The 20000-nt window shown below is 37.7% G+C and overlaps 1 protein-coding gene across 9 annotated transcripts in view; it reads right to left on the reverse strand.

The window, feature by feature from the left end:
* Positions 1-20000, reverse strand: part of EBF3 (EBF transcription factor 3) — a 216228-nt gene that overhangs the window by 43353 nt on the left and 152875 nt on the right. The gene's annotated exons all lie outside the window — the stretch shown is intronic.

Consider the following 20000-nt stretch of genomic DNA (forward strand, 5'->3'; position numbering starts at 1 on the left):
GAGTTCTAGCAAAAAATAAAACAGACTCTATAACCTTGAAGTCTGCCCACTCCTCCTCTGAAATCCAAGGCTGTGGAGTTCTTTCCTCTCTTTGAAAGTTTAAAAACTACATTTCCATTTCTCCTCTGGAACCATTTTTACTTTCGCTCATAATTCTCAACACTTGGATATGGAAGCTGTGTTCACACAACACTGCAAGCAACCCTGCACGGTTACCATGGTTCACAATTTTTACCATAATCTATTTGACAGACAAGCAAGTGGCATGTATCCTTTCAGCCACTGCACCTGAAATGCAATACCAAGGTGTATCACTATGTCACCTGCATCTTCCTCATCAGTCCACACATAGAGACTGGATGGTTGGAGTGGTTCCCACAATTGCCACTCTTCAGAGAACTCTGTAGTAGTTGAATATCAGGACTGTGGAAACCATGATCCTGGTTTCAGACAATACAACAAGTCATTGTGGTACAGAGAAACCATAGAAAGCACTGTTGTTTCTTGGCATTGTTTCTAAAGATCAAGTTTACCATGTCGAAACACCATGACTGGGTTCACAAATGGCATGTTTTGTTGCTTGGGAATCTCCTACCTGAAGCCAAACACAGTCTAGTGACTCTTGTGTGTTTTTTTTCTTTCTTTCAGGTGTATTCCTCCTGGCTGTGGCAGTCAGAAAACACACAACTGCTTCTGATAACTACTGCTTTCTTTGTCCACATACAAACCAGTGGCACAAAAAATTGCAGTGTAAATGTGGATTCTGTTAGGAAGTTGCAATCATGAGTTACTTCCCCCCATGCCTGACCAGATGGAAAAAGAACAGCTTCCCTAATGTTGAAAATGAGGGTGGCACCATATTCTGTGCTGACTAATTGGGCATACTCTGTTCTTCACAATGTTCTGTTACCATGCATGTATGAAGGGGTTGTTGTTGATAGTCACAAACCGACCCATCATGACCCCATGGACAACATTTCTCCAGGCTATCCTATCCTGCATCATCCCTTGAAGTCCACCCAAGTTCACACTCACTGCCCCAGTGATTCCATCTAGCCACCTCATATCCTGCCATCCCCTTCTCCTTTTGCCTGTGTGAAGGGGAAGGGAACCCAATCTCACAATACCTAGTAGAGACTAGATCTATTCCTCATGCATCACCACCATCATCAATTATTTTGTGTAAATAATAATTCATATAATAGATTTTGTTCTGTAATAGCTTTGGCTATTGGGCAGTTATTTTATAAACAGCTTTGGCTACTGAACAATATAAAAATGACATGAAGGTACCCAAATAAGGCCTCTTTTTTATCTCTACAAGAGACTTCAAGCCCCCAGAGGAGGAGCTTTCTCTTGTTCCTGATTGATATCACAAATGGATGCATTAGAGAGATCTTCATAATGGGGGAAAACTTGATACTAGAAGAGTTAATCCAGCAATGACTGTTCTCTACCAAGTACTTTCCAAAACTGACTATTCTATTAACACTTCAAAGTTCACTTCAGAGCTGTTACCTACAACTCAGTGGATTTCTACCTCCCCTCAATAAGAGACCCCTTGGTTTTTTCACAGGGACAAATCAAACCCTTATGGAATATTAGACAAATTTCTTTGACCAACTAGTGTGTTCTGAATGGTCCAACCCTATAGGTAGCAGCAAAGCAGGTAACCTTGAAGTATCAGACCTCACCAAAGACATCATTAAACTTTTTCAAATTTTAAAAGTTGTCATCTCATTGATCCATTAGCTTTGCCAGCTGTCCAGAAGTTGCTATGCAAGAGACGAAAGGGCAGACACAGCCCAAAGTCAGACTTCTGGAGCTTTTGAGGACACAGCAATAGAATGTGTTACTAATTTTCTGTTTGTTACTTATGACTGGAAGAATTCACCTGGACAGATCCTGATGTTTTTATGATCTTGAGGGAAAGAATACAGAACATTTTTTTCCATGCAGCCTTGATGGCCGTTCAGCTACAGATGTTATTTAGCTGCATGACAGAACATTAGCCTCCAAATACAACTATGCCAGAACATGTGGCTTCATTGCTGGGATGTCTATCCAGGATCTCAGTCCTGTTACAGATCCTTTTAAAGTACCCAACTCTTGACAGAGCTACTAGATGTGCTTGAAGACAAAGCGGGGGAAAGGAGACTTTGCTCACTGTCAAGAAGGCAAAAGAAAAAGCCAAACAACCACAAGCATTCTCTGAACATAGATTCAAGAGATTCAGGTATATGTGGAATACAGCCATGCCTACAAGGAATATTTGTGCACCAACCTCTTCAGCACTTTGCAGGCAGATGAAAAATGTCCACAAGTGATGCTGGAGATAGTGTCTAAGGAGCTATCCAAAAAACCCAGATTTACCAGCTCTCTGAGTACAAAGGACCACACCAAGGACCCAAAGTTTCTGGCAATTATGTAGAATCTGTTAGACAACAGAGTGATAAACAGAAAAAGGGACAAAACCTCAAAACAGTGCGTTATGGGTATGATTATTGTAGGCCATTAAAAGCCCAATGCATTTCATCCCACACCTTCTTCAGGGGCAAAAATCCACAATACTTCAAGAAGGCAACTTTCTCAGAAATTAGTGTTCTCAGTACAAAGCTTCTTGTCTCCTCATATTGCTGACCAGCCTGTCTCACTCAGTAATGAAGCATACAAGTATTTTCCTGGGTGAAAAGTTTCCAAAAGATGATTCTGTTCCCAAAGTAGTTGAGCAAATGCATTCAAAAATACACCTCTGGTTGGAGAGATGCAGTCTAGGAGGCCTATAACAACCTTGGCCTGAGGCCCACCCATCTAACAAAGCCATAGGAAATTCTTCAGATCTGTGTATCTGAATATTGCCATTCAGCTTTTAGGATATTGAACAAGGTTATACTGGCACGTCAAGCTCACCTAAGGATACAGGATTTGTTGCTAACCACACCTGTATCTCAGTGAGGTAATTGAAGTGAGAGTCACAGATGTCTACAGTCCCATCAAATGTCACCAGCTTCACAGTTTGTGGGTTTGGAGCAGAACTCAATAAGTTCATCATAGTTATTCAATCATTTGGGAATGTGATTAACGCAGTGCAGAATCAAATATACCTCTCAAAGAAGCCACAGTTCAATGTGAGCACTTTAGTGCTGCTAATTTACAATAGCTATCAATGCAACCTCATGTATCAAGCTGAACTCCTGGGAATGTTGGTGTCTTTCAGGATGTTGTTTCTTGGTATCCTTTTCATGCAAATTCACTTCAGATGCTTCTTTTACTTTACCAACAACAGATCACAGATCAAACAAATCTGAGGGTGGACAAGATGAGCTTTTTCCCCAGTACATACTCTTAATATATGGCAGCTCAAGGGACCTTGTTCAGAAGATGTCCAAATTAACATCAACTAACTTGAAGAATCCAACTGAGGGCTCTTAGACAAAGTTGCCAGTCAATGTCCAAAAGCATACTTAGTGTCAGTTCAGTTCAAATGCAGCTTGAAGTAGCATGACAGTAGATTGGAGAAACTTAAACTGTATGAAGTGGCCTTCACAAACCAGTATATCCACAGTAGTGAAAACACATCAATATAATAAGCCTAAGTCCTGCAATGTGATAACCAGTAATATTTGCTACTAAGGCATAAGTCCTATTCAGGCATTCTTCACCTTGGAGTAAGGAGCATGCTAATCCTACCCTCTCAATAGTCACATGTACTCAGAAACACATGTTTTCCACTTTTATAGATACATGTCAGATATTTTATGTGAACCTTCAAAAATACAGCATGTGTAATGACCCTAAACTTCTGTAATCGAACTTGAATTTTAATATATTTGTGAAATCCATGGTGCAATGTTCTGGATGGTTTGTGATCTAAGGCTTTTTCACCTAGCAGCTGAGTTACAACTAATATTATAGAGTTGGAAATATGGAATGCTCTTTATTTCCATCTCAGTTTCATATGTAAAACTACTTTAATGCTAATTCTTACAGTCTTCTCTTTCCTTTTCTCTTACATGACTGAGCTCATAGCCTTGTTTTTTTCCTGTGGTCAGGATAACTTTTTACTAGCTCTGTCTGGTGGAAAGGCTGCAAATCCTCCTGAACAATTCAGACTTATTATATTCTAATTACTTAGAGACTACTAAGAAGCCTCTTCAGGACAGTTTACATAGATGTCTCTTCAGGACAGACTTAGCTTCAACAATCTTACTACTGGGGTGAGATGTCAATGCATATTACATTCCAGAATTTGCCTTGACTTCATACTGCTTGCTTTCTGAGAACAATTCAAAGTGTAGACGTTTAATTTATGCAGTCTTCAGTTGCTTCTTCACACTGAAATCTACTGAAATAAACGAAGTCCTTTAGTTTAAGAAACAATCTGGAGAACAAGGAACACAGTTATATATTTCCAGTTGCTTTTCTGGAATTATATGGGACTCACTTTCCATGAAAGCCTGCTAAAGCAGGAACATAAATAAGCTTCTTTTAGAAATGATATTTTTATATAAATTTTGCTTGGCTTTTATAGCAAAACAAATTAATGTTCCTCATGAAAATTCAATTCACAGTAGTTTAGCAATTATAGTTTTCCTTTCTCCAAATTGTTATATCACTGAAATATAAATTACCATCTATGTTTATTTCAATTAACATCACCTTGTTCTAAATTTGTATCAAGCCTCCACCAACGCAAAAACCCACAGGCAGTGTTGAATTTCTCTTATGCTCCTGATGCTATTCATACAGATAGAGAATTTTTAAAAAATTAAAGTGAAAAATCCATAGCCTTTAAAAATAACCGCATATATGAAGATAGATCATATTTCATTTGACATAAGATGAACAGTGCTGAATCCATGCTTAGGCTGGTCTGTTAGCCAGCAGATTCCTGTTGCTATCACATTTCATGGCCATCTGACTTCCAGAATGATAAGGTTGCACCCAGCATACCTACTTTGCTAGTGAACTAAGCTTAAACTGATAGGTGAAGTACAAAACTTTGGTTTATGAAAATTCCACCCAAACTATTCATTCCATCACATGACATTCAGTATGTGATTAACATTTTAATGTGAATGGGTTGTCATTATAGGTTAAAAGAACTTGTTTTAATCTCCTCTAGGTCTTTAAAACAGGGAAGAATATTAATTTAAAGAAGTACAGACATGTTTATATTATATAGCTATAGCAGCTGTTGTGCAAATCACAACATGCTTCATTAGGTAAATCTGATTACTGAAACTGTAAGTCTATACGTCAGTGTTCAATGCATATAGTAAATATATTCAAATATGATGGCGTATGCAAGGAATGCATAGTTAGCTTTAGTTGTCTCAATTAAGTCTTGCAGCACAATCCTATGCCAGTTTAGTAAAAAAAATAATATTAGTAAGTTCAGTGGGTTAGGGTATTGTGTTTGGGAATGCTGGTTTAGTGCATGTAAACATGCACATCATTTAATACTGAACTCCTTTTGCTGAGGAAGGGAGAATTGGCTTGCCAGGGAGTAGATTGGTGCTACCACTGATTTCTTTAACAGGACTGCAACAGCTGTCACAGGGAAGAGCTGGTCACATTTCTTTGTGTAGTTTCTCCTTCAGTTAGGAATACTAAAGAAGAATAAGACATAATACCCTGGATGGATTGGATGCTTATGCTTTAGAGTTTTCCTATACAACCTTAATGCAACCTTTTATAAACTAAAAAAAGAAGATAGCAAGAATTTACAAAGCTATCTATAGCAAATAAACTATCTGGACACTTAAATTTAAAAAAAAGTTTCTACAGACCACTGAATTCCCAGCAGATGACAACACCAAGGCCATTAACACAGAGATGACATATTGCTAATGATGCTAAAACAATTATGCTCCCCTAGAACATGTATGATAGAAGTTTCAAAAACCATGTAAGCCGCCCCGAGGCTTCGGCGAATAATGGGGCAGCATAAAAATGTTTTAATAAATAAATAAATGCTCACATTGTGGCATGAAACAACCACTGTTTAATGTGTACATTAATGTAACAGAACATGGCACTTTGAGAATACATTTCACTGATGTGACAAAATATTTACTAACATACTCTTGTCAGTTTACTTATATGATAAAGTAGTAAACTAATATAATACAGAAACATAAAAGCAGTTGGAAGTAAACATTATATTCTATTTTAAGGAATAAATACTACGAAGTGATTCACTAATTGAAATATAGTTAAATAATGCAAAGCATTGTTGCATTTGTTTCTCTTTGTATTTGTGGCCTTATTTGGTGCTTACTCTTCCTAAGAATATTATAGCTAATTTTTAAAAAATTACCTTTGAAGGACTGAGCGGCAGCTGACCCTTCAGTTGAATACACCACAAAAACAGAGGATTTCCACCCTCTGGTACTACTCAACTAGGGATGTTGGAGAATCTGCAATGGAGTCAAATGAGTTTGGATTTCTGTGAATCCAACCCACATATTCTGCGGAACATTTTTTCCCCCATTTGCACAGATTCTACAGATTTGCAGTCTAGCTTTTTTACTTTTCAGAATTTTACACACAGTTACAGAAAAATACTAGTACTAATATTTAAAAAACAAAACAAAAAGGTGAATTTTCTTGCATAGGCTAAAGCCTGCAAGTACACATTTCTGGAGAATTTGTGCATTTTTGGAAGTACAGATTTGTTCAAGTGCACACAAATGCAAGTTCATGGAAAAAGGAAAAAGAATCCAATTTTTTCAATGAATAGACAATGAAACAAAATGCCTGACATTCTGTAAAATGCAGATGAAACAGATTTAATAAAATCTGTAATCCCTACTCTCAACAGATACTTCCTGCAACTGTAATCCTTGAAATATTTTGCCCCCTGCTGAGGTAGTACAATTACAACCACCAGGTGTCCTAAAGTTGCAAAGAAACAGCATGCATGGGAATAGTGAACAATAAATTAATTAAAATAAAAGTATGGAAACCTCTATCCACACATGCATTTCCTGCTGGATTGGAAATTATAGGAACAAACAGGCAATGCTTGGTTCACAGAGGTTTGATTGTGACATCCATACCTCAAACAGCACACAGCTTTTAAATTGCATACTAGAACCATACATGCAGCTCTAATTAGATAATGTTGTTTTGGGGTGAGGAAATTGAATCCAGATCCTTCTTCTACTCAACCGAGCTTCAATAATATGGAAGATAGATACTGACTGCAAATGCGCACATAGATCACTCCTCCATACAGTTTTATTAGAGAGCAGGTCTCTAGGATCACACAGTGTTAACTTCTAAGAGGAATGAATTGGAAATGGACTTTTCTCTCTTACAAACCAAGCATTGTGGTCTATGAAACAAACTGAAGTCAGCTCTTTAGTCTGATAGGCTCATGTGGACACAAGGTCCATTTGAAATCTACTGAGCTGAGGAATGGCAAATGTTTTTTTTTTTCCCCTTCCCGGTTGAGCTGTTATGACAGTTTGTTTTCTTCTTCCCATATAATTTTTTTCCTACAAAATTAAAAGGAATAAAAGATTCAAATTAGCAAATTATGTGCTTGTGTAGGGGGTAGTATTCTAGCTCCTAACTCCAGCTGTTCATTTTACTTTTTCTCATATAAGTAGATGCCTTCACTGACTTCCATGATAACAGAATTAAGTGTTACATGCAGGGTTCTTGCAATTCTTTAAAAAATTGGTGGGGGGGGGTGGGCGGAGAATCATGCTGTGATTATTTAAAGAAACCATTTGAAAATAAAACTATGTTTTTTTCATTTGAAAAGACTTTTCATTTTATTTACAAAATGGTTATGTACATTCCACTGTATGACCCACGAGATGAAGTTGGTAAATAATTTCTGGATGTACTCTTCCATATCTTTCACAGTGCCTTTTTTGATTTATTGCAGTCAGTCTCTGATTAGCATAAAGCCCTGTACCTAAATGTTCGGAAACCACATGACTGTAATGTACTATAAGTCAGAAATATATAACTTGTAGGACTGCATTGAGAGTAAAACCAACATTGGACAGCCTTCTGTTTATGCAATGGCCATTTCCCTTCTCTTCCTCCACATCCCTCATATCGTCTTCTAGCCTTCTTAAGCAGAATTGAAGGTGCATTGAGGATTGCAGGGAAAGAGGTAATTCAATCCACTAGCAGTAACTGTTCCATTAGTGGACGGATAACTTTGGATACAATCTGAATGGGAAACTGTTTTGTTTCTGACAGGTCCCTTATGCAGCACACCACAAAAATTACTAGCTTTCAATTTATTTGCTTATTTTTACAAGCTCTCTAAGAGACTATAACCTGTGTTTTTGTACTGAGCCTTCTGTTACATATCCACCATTGAGCTACAGGTTAGCCTTTTAGCAAGCTATTATAAAGGAGTGCCTCCTACTATCAAGCTGCCAAAGGAGTGACATGAGCTAAGGGATGAACTTTCTTTGCCTGACAGCAAATATGCAAACCAAGCAGATGTGTAGAAGAATACTGGAGAGATCTGTTCTACCAACCCACACACTCGACTGCATGTCATTTCCGGTCACCCACGGGGAGCAGATACATTGCGAAGTACAAGTCTAGTTTAAGCTTCCTGACCTGTAACAAGGCCCAAGATGTGAGCCAAACTACAAATGATGTTAAATGCATCTTTGCATCAAATTTGGAAGGCATTTTTGAAATACAAATTGTGAATGGCCTAATAATTAAGGGCAGCAGAGTGGAAAAAGAATCCTTTTCTATTGGCCTGCATATCTGAGGAAGATTCCTCCTCTAAAGCTAGCATTTGGGATGGAATAGCTTATTGACATCAGTGGAAATTTTTTCTAAAGCATATTCCATTTTAAAAGAGAGTGATTTCTCAGGACCACAGCAAGAAGGAATGGGTTAAATTCCACACCTGCTCTGATCCTATTCATTCTCAGCACCATGCTCCAACTGATACAATTTGCATAATAAAATAACTATCCTGCCTGGGAAAAATATATTCCCAGTCTCTCCAGGTAAGGTTGGAAATAAACCCTGCCTGAAACCCTTGAGAGTTGCTGCCAATCAGTGTTGACAAAATTGGGCTAGAGAGACCAATGCCTTGATTTGATATCAACTGCAGTTTGTTCTTGCATTTGCAAATACTCTGGTTCATGTATATGTTTGAATCCAAGGCATGATGAATAGGATAAAGTAAGCATTATTTTTGGTATGACATACATGTATGGAAAAAATAGCAGTGGGGTAGATCAGTAGAGCTTAGAATGGGGCTTATATTTTGTATGGAACCTATGGTGAGACTTCTGTTAAAGTTTTGAGTGGTAAACACACAAATATTAGTGTCTAATTATCACCACTAAACCTTACTCATATTTATGGCTGAGTGAAGGTTCAATAGCAGCCTTATATGACTTCTTTCTCTCTGTCTTTCTATTTCACAAGTTAATTTGCACATTTGGAAAGTTCTGAACGCTTAGAATCTTGGAAAAAATTGTAAACTCAATGGGACTATTTTTAAAATATATTTGAAAAATGCTGAGTTGATAAAAATAGATTCTTACTGTTTAATACAGTGAACTGTCTTTCATGTGTCTTATAAAATATGCATCATGTTATCACTACAACAGAAGGAAAGTTTAAAAAATATCAATGAAACAAAGTCCAGGTATTTTCCATGTGATCAGATTTTAGCAATTATTAAGTAAAAGTAAATAACACTTTTTTCCCCTTTTTGGGTAGGTATGGAAAAGATAAATGTCTCCTTGCTGCTACACTTTGGTACCACAGCGTCCATAACTTCACCCTGATGCAGCAAAACTGTGATTTATCAGGTCTTCCTTTATCCAGTGCTGCTGTAAACTGGCGAAGTAGAGTCAGTTGTGATGCAGAGATCAGACTTTGGTCACAGCTACTTGAAAAAAAAATAAAGCACTCTCTGATGATAGACAAATGTGTCTTGTTAGCAACAGCCAAAAAGCGCTTGACTTGTACTAATAACAAAAAGGCCATGTTGGTCACCATGGGTCTAAAGACGAAGCACCCTGTCACTGCCTTGGTTGGGAAATTAGCAAATAATGTTCCTTTTCTTTGATAAATGGGTGACAGCTCTCTCTCACCAATCATTTTTTAACATTTTGATGCATGTCTATGATCCCGCTGGAGGAACAGAAAAGTTTACTGGCCCTCAATTTTCAGATGATGAATGGAACACTCTAAATGTGCGATTTCTGTATGAGGTATAGTTCATTTTAAGCAATTCTAGTAAATGGGTGTCACTGATTAGAACAAATAGTCTACTTGTGCAATAGCACAAATGGTATGTCTCATTCTTCTGGTCTCCTTTGAGACAGAAAAGAAAAGGGACAACAATGGACATGTTATACGTATGTGAAATACAGCTGTTTGAAATGAACTATTTTATACAAAATTAACCTGTTGTCACCATGGTAGGTTACCAAATCATTTTTTAAAATCTTCATTGTCGTTGGCCTAATTGAAATGCTTATTGTACTGAGAATCTAACAAATGCTTGAAAAGGCATTTCTAAGCAGAACACTTTTCTTCCCTTTTCTATTTTTGTAAAATATGCTTCATGTTTGATATAGATTTCTTTTCAAAACTGTTGCATAGAAAAGTGTCATGCATAGAAAAGTGTCATGTATAAAAGATTTTTAAAAAACAAATTAACCGATCAGTTTGTAGAACACATTAGAAAGCACTGTCCTGATAAGCAACAAGGATATCTGTCCCACCTTTTAAGGACCTCTTGACAACCAATATTGGCCAAAGATCTGATCAATAAATACCTAATACTGTAAAAAACAGAATGTTGGCTTATGGATAATGAATAATGAAAGAATGGAAAAGCAAGTATAGCATTCAGACTAGAATGGCTGAGAATGCCCAAATATGGCAGTAAGCATTCTTTTTAAGTGCTAGCCAAAAAATCTTAATTATTAACTATCTGTACTTATTAAAAATTTTCATGATGACAAAGCTCTACTGTTAAGAACAATAACTGAATATGCAAAACATATGATCAGGTGCTTTAAATTTAACTAAGGCATTTTCATTTAGTTTAGCATAGTAAAAATAGTATGATTTGTGGGAGGCAATTAACAATCATTTGCTCTGTAGATACAAGTAATTTGTTTAAAGAGCACTGACCTATGAGACAGCTAGTTTGTGTTGGCTGTGATGGAAGGGAGCTATTGACTCTGAACAGAGTGCAGCAGTCCTATTGACAGAACTACACTGGAATTCACACAAAAGATCCTCAAAATACATGAAGCTTGAGATTTTTCATGGGGTGAAGTGGATTAAGCTGATGTAAACTAGCCAAAATGGATCCAGATACAGATGGGCAAAAAAGTTAACCCTAGAAGACCCAGAATAATAATATAGTTCCAAACAGAAGGCATACAGGTTAAGTATAATATCACAACATCATTTTAACATACAAGTATTATATTAAAAGGACTGATTACTTGTATAATGATTTGTAAGCCTGAAGCTGAATGAAAGTTTTTGTGTCAAAATAATAATTCCCATACATACAGCTAGTGAATGTAGTTCAGACTAGAAATGTCTCACATTCAACAAAGATTTTCCTCCCTCCTTCTCCACTCCTTCTCTCTGCTGGATAGATTTACTATATAGTCTCAATGCTCTTATTGGGCTTAGTGTACTGAAAATGACATCCTGAATCCCTGTTTTTTTGGTTTTGCTTGAACAAAAGTTAACTAAACTGAGGAAGGGAATGATAACAAAGCACCTGAGTGAAAAGAAATCCTACATGTGAGATTGAAATTGAAGTAAATGTATCAGCATGGTTTTTTTTTTTTTTTGCCTACCAGGAAATTTTTATGCAAAATTGATTCTACTGAAATAATAGCATGTTTACATCCACACTGGTATACATGTGCTACCATTTTTCTTAAAGAAAGCATACATAATTTCTTACACTTTCAAATGTGTGTTTCAAAAATACTAACAGTAACATAATTCCATTTAGAAGCAACTAAATCACAATTTGGCTTAATCAAATCACATTGCAAGGTTTATAATCTAATTAAAAAGTAATCTCAGTTATTTAATTTAAGAACCTTCAATGACTGCTAGCAAGTAAAATGATGAATCTAACCTGCAGAAAGCAGCTTAATTTAAATATGCCAGAATATTTTTTTCAGGTAAGAACTATTTTAATTGTCATTAAACAAGCAAGTGATATATGACTTGACAAATATTAAAACAAGTACTACACTCAGTTATTAATTTACACTATTCACTTTTAAATGCAGCAAATATCTCGTTAATTTAATTTTAGGTGCCCACCAGTTTATATTGCATTTTACAGTCTGGAAGGCAATTTACTAACTGGCAATTACATACAGAATGATTGTTAATTCAGCTCCTAAGTGCTAGCTGCTTGAAAACTGTTATGTCTCTCTAATTTTTGACCTTCTTACAACAAGGGTGAGGTACACTGGGAATACTAAGGTCTCATAGAGAAGAGCTGGACATGTCATTTGTGACTCATTCTTTTAATTCACCGTGCTAATCAACTGAACTGCCACAATCTCCCAAGGTAATTGTATCTTTACAATAGTTGAAAGCAGCAGGCAAAAAGGCATGGATAGATGGTAATAGACCTTCTTTTCAGCTTGCTAAGAAAAGCATTGCAGTCGTACTGTGTGCAACTAAGTGTGTGAGGTTTCTAGCCTTGCTTTTAAAATCTGGTACTTTATATAAGTGCATATATATAATGCCTCAACTTTTGTACTCTATAAAGAGAGTTTCCCTACCATACTATACCCTTGTTTCATTATCCTGCAGCCTTGTTGCCCTTTGTTCCACCCCATACTGAGAAGGTTAAATGTTAGAGTACCAAGCCAGACTGCAAGCATGGTGGGACACTGATGAGAAACAGATGCCCTGGGGATTCTGCCCCTCCTTCTGGGGCCACATAATTTTCATATTGTGAAATACAGTGAAGTTTGGCTCAGTTTTCAATGGTGGGTGTAATTTCCAATGATTATCTCATTGTCCCCATCAATTTGAGGGCAATACAAATCAGACTGAAGTTTCCAGGTCAGACAGGCTCTGACCTTACCCTTCCTCTTTCTGTAGCCATATAGGCTTCCATGTCCTTTAAAGAGCATTTGAAATGTGTAGTCTTGGAACTCTTTATTTTTATGCTTCCAGTAAATTAATTGCAGTCACAGCAGTTTTAGTAACTTTGATTCACTTAAATGTCATTCTTTAGCATTTCCTATGACTTCTGGTGAAAGGGACAAAGAATAAATTGATCTTTATGAGAGCGTGACTTTTAAACACTGTAAAACTATGAAAGTTTGCATGGACAGAACCTTTATATAAATTTCATTTATCTACTGAACTGTAAAGACTACATGAGATTCTCATTACTACACTGAAGACATGGAAGCTATCAATTTACATTAGCTAAAGTATACATATTATGTATAACTTCTGCTTTTAGCCTTGTTGAGCAAGCAGAACTACTTGTGAATAAGAAGTTTCAGAATGCACTTTGTAAAAAACCGCCAAGGCCTTGGATTCTAGTAGCTAACATAGTGGTTATTTAAAATATCTGAAATATGGTACACATCTAAAGAAATTCAGAAGCTACAGCAGGAGTCTCCAAGCTTTTTGGGCCTGTGGGCACATTTGAAAGAATTTATGGAGTTTATTTATTATATTTATATCCCATCTTTTTTCCTTTCATGGAATTCAAGGCAACTTAATTCTCTTACTCTTCTCGATCTTATCCTCACTACAATAACTCTGTGAGGTAGGTTGGTCTGAGAGTCTGTGACTGCCCCAAAGTCACCCAATTAACTTCATGACTTAGTGAGGACTAGAACCCAGATCTTCGAGGTCCCAGTCCTATACTCTTAACCAATACATCACACTGGAGTTGTGGATGACTTTGTAAACAGTTGCCTATGGGGCACATTTACAAAATGCCAAAAAAAAAAAAAATCCAGAAGCCAAATTAGTAAGGTGAAAAGAAAAATAACTTGCTCAGGAAACTAACCATATTGCAGGAGTGGGATCTGAGTTCCAAAATACGAAGCCATTCTTCTAAACCCATTTCATGAAAGGCAGACTCATGAGGCTCAGAAAAATAACTTGACCAATAGGTGGTGTCTAAGTCCCAAATTCTGAATTACATATTAGCCTTCACAAAGCATAACTAAAAGCCCATTTTAAAGAAGGCAAACTACCGTTGGTGAAAGAAAGTCAAACACATTCACTCACATGCAAAATACCTAACTACACCACCACCAACAAACATTGTAAAATATATACATGTCCTGCACAGCAACAATCCAGGCATAAAGCTCACAACCTGGCAAAACCACACCAACCAACCAAAACAACAACAACAAAACACAGATGATGCATCATGGACACAGTTGCAAACACACATTTACAAGACAAGCAAAACACACACATCCTTGCAGGCCAGCACCCTCTTTAATCCAGCAAATGCTCTCTACCAACTTTAGCACACTTGTTTCTTTTTTTTAGGCAAACTTCAAAAAGAAGTGCTGGGGAAGCCACCCACCATTTCTCTTTCTTGAAGAATACCTTCAAGGCCCATAAATACAAGAAAATAAACATGGCAGTGGAAGTCAGAACTTCACTTCATAGCATGATAGCTAACCAGTTTTTAAAAAAATCTAAACAGAGTTAAAGAACAGTTGAAACAGGGTGCCCTCCTTGTGCCAGGGTAGGTGTCCATGAACAGCACATTGGAGGCTCCAGAGCCACACTGTTGCAACATAACCATAATAAAAGATATATCTGCATGTGTGTTAACTTCACCTATATATATTTCCTAATTTTCTTGGTTTCTTATATACACCAAAAATCTTCAGAGATCATCATAAAATAACATCTAGGTAAAGACATATAAATCAATTTCATTAATAAATGCATAATAATTTATTGCTATAGACTTTTCAGAATAATCTAATGCAGGATGATTAACATAGCATGCCCTTGACATGACATTATTGGAATGCTTGCAAGTATCACTATCTAAATTTCTTGGTTGCATGTCACACTTAGTCATAAGCTTAAATCCTAAAATGTTTAAATTGTTACTTTTCAGGTACCTGCCAAAACTATTATCACTGCAACTACAATTTTTATTCTCTCATTAAAAAGCCAAGAAAGGAAATTAAGACGAATTACGACCAGATGCTAAAGTTTGTCATCAGTCTCAATTTATCTAGCTGTTCACTTATATTTCCACTTGAAGGTAGCATGCCCATCTTCAATTACTTTTGCTCATGACCACATCTAAAATAAAGCTGGAAAATATCCTTCTTGAAACCCTGGAAAACTGCTGCCATCCAGTGTAAACAGTACTGGACTGATGGGCCAATGGAATGACATGGTAGAGGGCAGCTCCCTATGTTCCTGAAATGATAGATTCCTACCAAAATCTTCCTCAGAGATTCAGCTGTTAAATTTAAGAAGGTAAATTCCATGTTATCATTGTATTCTGAACAGATTTATAAATTAGGAATTGACAAACACATGTGAAGCACCTCTTTTAAGGTCAATGGATGACCTTAATTTTGGAAAAGTTCTTGGGTACTGCATTCCAGTAGTGGGCAGAGTCAAAAGAAGAATAAAACAGGTGGAAATATGCAAACACACACACACCAAGTTTATTGTAGCTTAAAAGCTCCTACCATGAATAATTAAGCCTTGGAAAATATATTTCAACTGGGGAATGCTAGAACTCTGGACAAGGACCCCAGAAGAGCCATAATTTGCTTCTGAGCTTGGGGTTCTTAGACTCTTCAGCCTTTCTTAGACTCAGTTCAAATGTACATTAACTGACATGGTACAGTCCTCTCAAAATGTATGTATAAATGTTACACATGCTGGGCATGCTTCCAAAAAGCAGTCATGGGCAGTCTTGTATTCTACTATCGTATGTACAAAGCTATCCCAGAGCAGTTAACATACATTTCAGTTGGCTCATAAACCTGTTACTCTGGAATAATTCCATCAGAGTCAGTTCAATTAATCTGGACCAAGTGACTGGATAATTGCAACTATGAAAATAGCTTTTTAAAATAACCTAATAACACATTTTCTATCTCAATGAAATAGTCTGCTGGAAAACATGTTTTGCAAGCTTTATGTATCAGGCTTTAATATATCCCACAGTCACTGCAGGCTAGTAAAAAATGTTTATTTAACATAAAATCATGTATGTGTGTGCATGCACCTGAAAACATTTAAACATGTTCCTACAATGAAATTGTTAGTAGAAAATATTATTAAATGAGTACTACTTAAGTACATATTGCTATTTTTAGTCTACTTTGTTTCCTGGATTCATTTTTAAAAATACAAAAGTTTTACATATACATTAAGTAACAAATCTGAAAATGTCCAGCTTGCTTCCTGGATATGTTACATCTTCAAGTCAAACAAAACAAAACAAAAACATAACAGATGGTTAAAGTACATCAGTTAATAAACCTCACTGCCATGTTTCATGGCATGAGAGACTCTGTTGCTGTTAAACAGCAAAAATAATTTGAAACATCATATGCTCTAATCAAGGATCACAGTATGTGCCCATTAATTTCAATAAAACATAAACATTAGACAAAGTGTCACTGTCCTACTGAAGCATAGATTAGTTTGAGTAACTTCTATACATATGAGTATTCTACAAACAGCCTGGTTTGGAACCAGCACATACCCATTTTGACTTGACTTTGGAAGGGATAGAAACATAGAAACAGAGCAAGTCAGAAGGGGCCTCCTGGGCCATCTAGTCTGACCTCCAGCACCAGCCGGCTCCGCTCACGACATGCCCACCATGTGGACGTCCAGCCTATCCTTGAACACCCACACCGATGGGGCCTCAACAACCTCTCGTGGAAGCCCATTCCACACCCTCGGGGTCCTGACTGTCAGGAAGTGCTTCCTGGCATCCAAACGGAACCTTGGCTCCCTGAACTTTGCTCCATTGGAGCGCATTCTGCCTTCCTCTGCAGGGGAGAACAGGTCTCTACCCATCTCCATGTGACATCCCCTCACATACCTGTATGTCGCCAACATATCCCCTCTGAGTCTCCTCTTCTCCAGGCTGAAGAGACCCGGTTCCCTCAGTCTCACCTCATACGGCATCCCCTGCAAACCAGCCACCAACCTTGTGGCCCTACGCTGCACTGACTCTAACCTGGCTATATCCTTTCTGTAATGAGGGGCCCAAAACTGAACACAATACTCCAATTGCGGGCGCACCAGAGTTGTGTAGAGTGGTAGTAATACCTCTCTTGATCTAGAAGCCACACTTCTGGCTATGCAACCAAGGGTGGCGTTCGCCCTCCTGACCACCGGATCACACTGCTGACTCATGTTTAGCCTGCAGTCAACCAGTACCCCGAGGTCCCTTTCACAAGTGCTGCTCTCCAGCCACTTGTCACCTAACCTGTACCTATGACAGCTATTCCTATGCCCCAAGTGCAAGACCTTGCACTTATCCACATTGAACACCATCCTGTTGTCTCCTGCCCACATCCATAGTTTGTCCAGATCCTTTTGGATCTGGAGTACCTGCTCCTCAGTTGTGGCCACTGCTCCAGTTTTTGTGTCGTCTGCGAATTTGATCAGCAGACTGTTCACCCCTTATTCCATGTTGTTAATGAAAAGATTAAACAGGATCGGCCCCAGGACAGAGCCCTGGGGGACCCCGCTTGTTACTGGCCACCATCCAGATGATTCCCCGCTAATGGTTACCTTCTGCTTTCGGTCAGTCAACCATGCCCTAATCCACAAGATAGGGGAGGTGAAAATCCAAGTAGGCCTCACTTGGACCAGAAAGCTGTCTGTACTTCTTGTATGCTCCTCAAGCTGTCACTCTTCTTCCTGGGTCCTGGCTTGTTTGCTCTGTTTGCATACACTCGGGACGTTCATACAACATACGAAGCCACCCTGCAAATTAGCCATGATGGGTTGGTTGTTCGTGACACAACCCACAGTGCACCAGACAGACACTATAGAGTATATTCCCTGTCTTTCCACTGTGATCCTCCAGCTGGTATCTCTTTGCCTTTTGTAGCAAAACCTCATCTTCTCTTTACTAGCCTGCTCTGATTGCTACCCCTTTTGTCACTGGAATTTTGTTTGTTTTTGAGAACATGAAAAATGTACAATTGTCTCTTTCTCACCCCAGAACATTTTACAGTTCATAATAAAAGTTTAAAGATTGGCCAGTCTTTTGGAGATGCTGGAGTGAACACTTAAGGTTGACAAATATATGTAGCAAAATAATGAACACAATTTACAGACTGGGTCTGACTTGGCAGTAAATTGAGAAAATTTTTCATTGAGAAAAAAAATTACCCCTCAAGTCATGAAATTTGTGCATATATACCAATTTTAAAATGTGAACATTAACAGGCAGTTAAAACAAACTTTAGCAGCAATAGAACATGATGAAGTAAATAGGAGGCCAGCCCTAGCACCAGTGAGACTTATACCTGCCCAACCACTGAATTCCATTCTTTGGGGTTTTTTAGAATTACTACAGGAAGTTGTATAAAAGTATGTTAATATCTTCCCTTACTGTAACAGCTGAAGACCTAAGGATGTGTCAAAAATGTGGAGGCATTGAGAACTATCAGTTCCACTTGAAATCTGGAGAACTACATTGCTAAGGGGGAGATTTTGTTGCTACCCCTTTGGTGCACCCCCTTTACTGGTAATTTTCAAGTGACAGCCTAGCAGCTACGGGCAAACTAGGCTTTACACTGTTTCTCCTTGTCGATATCAGTCCATATTACTTAAACGGTCTAGGCAAGATTACATATATTTTTGACAGCTGAAAGTGCATACTTGTGTACTATGAAATAACAGCAACAGCAACTAAAAATTATGAATACATTTGAATACAGTTCTGGGGCTGGAAAAAAGTTATAGTCACTCTGAAGTTCTACTTAGGGGCTGTGACTTGCAGCATCATGAGCAAAATCAGGGAGAGAGGATTTCTAGCAGCCTTGTCAAGCTGCTTGCTTGTTGCTCCCTAAAACCTATGAGGAAATCTGTCATCTGGGTTTAACTGTGGGTTAAATAATAAACAGAATAAGCTTTCAAAATGCTGTCCAAAATCAAGCCACCCTGTGGGAAGTGACAAATTTGGACAACACATCAACAATCTTCTGTGGCTAGTTAACCATGATGGTTTTCCATATTGAACAAAGCTAGCCACTGAGAACCAACTAGGCATACAGGAAATAAAGGAAGGAAGTTATAGACCCCAGCAAACTCTCTGCCTGTGTTCATAAGGGATATGTAGGAATGGATTGTGTATTTCATTTACACAAAATGAAATCTGATGTTTTCATCTGCATCCCAGCCAGTCCTAGAAGGGATTGTTTTAGGAATCTACTAGCTATTTCTCTTGGGTTTATCCAAGAGAATGGACTGCTTTGCATGATCAGAACTGTTCACTGTTGTTTAAGCTATATTAAGCCATTGTGTGCGCTAGCCAGGATTCTCCTTATTCAAGCCCCAACTATGGATTATGTACAAACCTGGTTATCATCAAATCTGTGATGGTTAACATAATTCTGTAACAGATCATGGATAATCTGACTGTTATTTAACATTCACTTAGCCTATGGTAGCTACGTTTGAACACACCAACACAGGGAGGAGTTGAATATGCAAAAATCTGGCTGCTGTGCACTGGCATTCGGTTCACAATTGTTTAAACAACAGAAGGTGGACTGTTCTGATAATCTGACTCATGTATTCAGTATATATGCATGCACAGAAAAGCACAATCCATTCTGGTAGAATTTGAATACAAAACGAACATTTCTGCCTAAACCAAATTGTTGTACACTTAGTTTTAAACTGAATCATAACTGAAAAGAGTTGTTTCTCTGGATTTAAGTATGTAATTTGAGACTGACTTGTTACTTTGAAGCCACTGAAAAATTTAAAAA

This window comes from Varanus komodoensis, unplaced genomic scaffold, assembly GCF_004798865.1.
Source record: "Varanus komodoensis strain SLA01 unplaced genomic scaffold, ASM479886v1 scaffold49, whole genome shotgun sequence".
Lineage (NCBI taxonomy): Eukaryota > Metazoa > Chordata > Lepidosauria > Squamata > Varanidae > Varanus > Varanus komodoensis.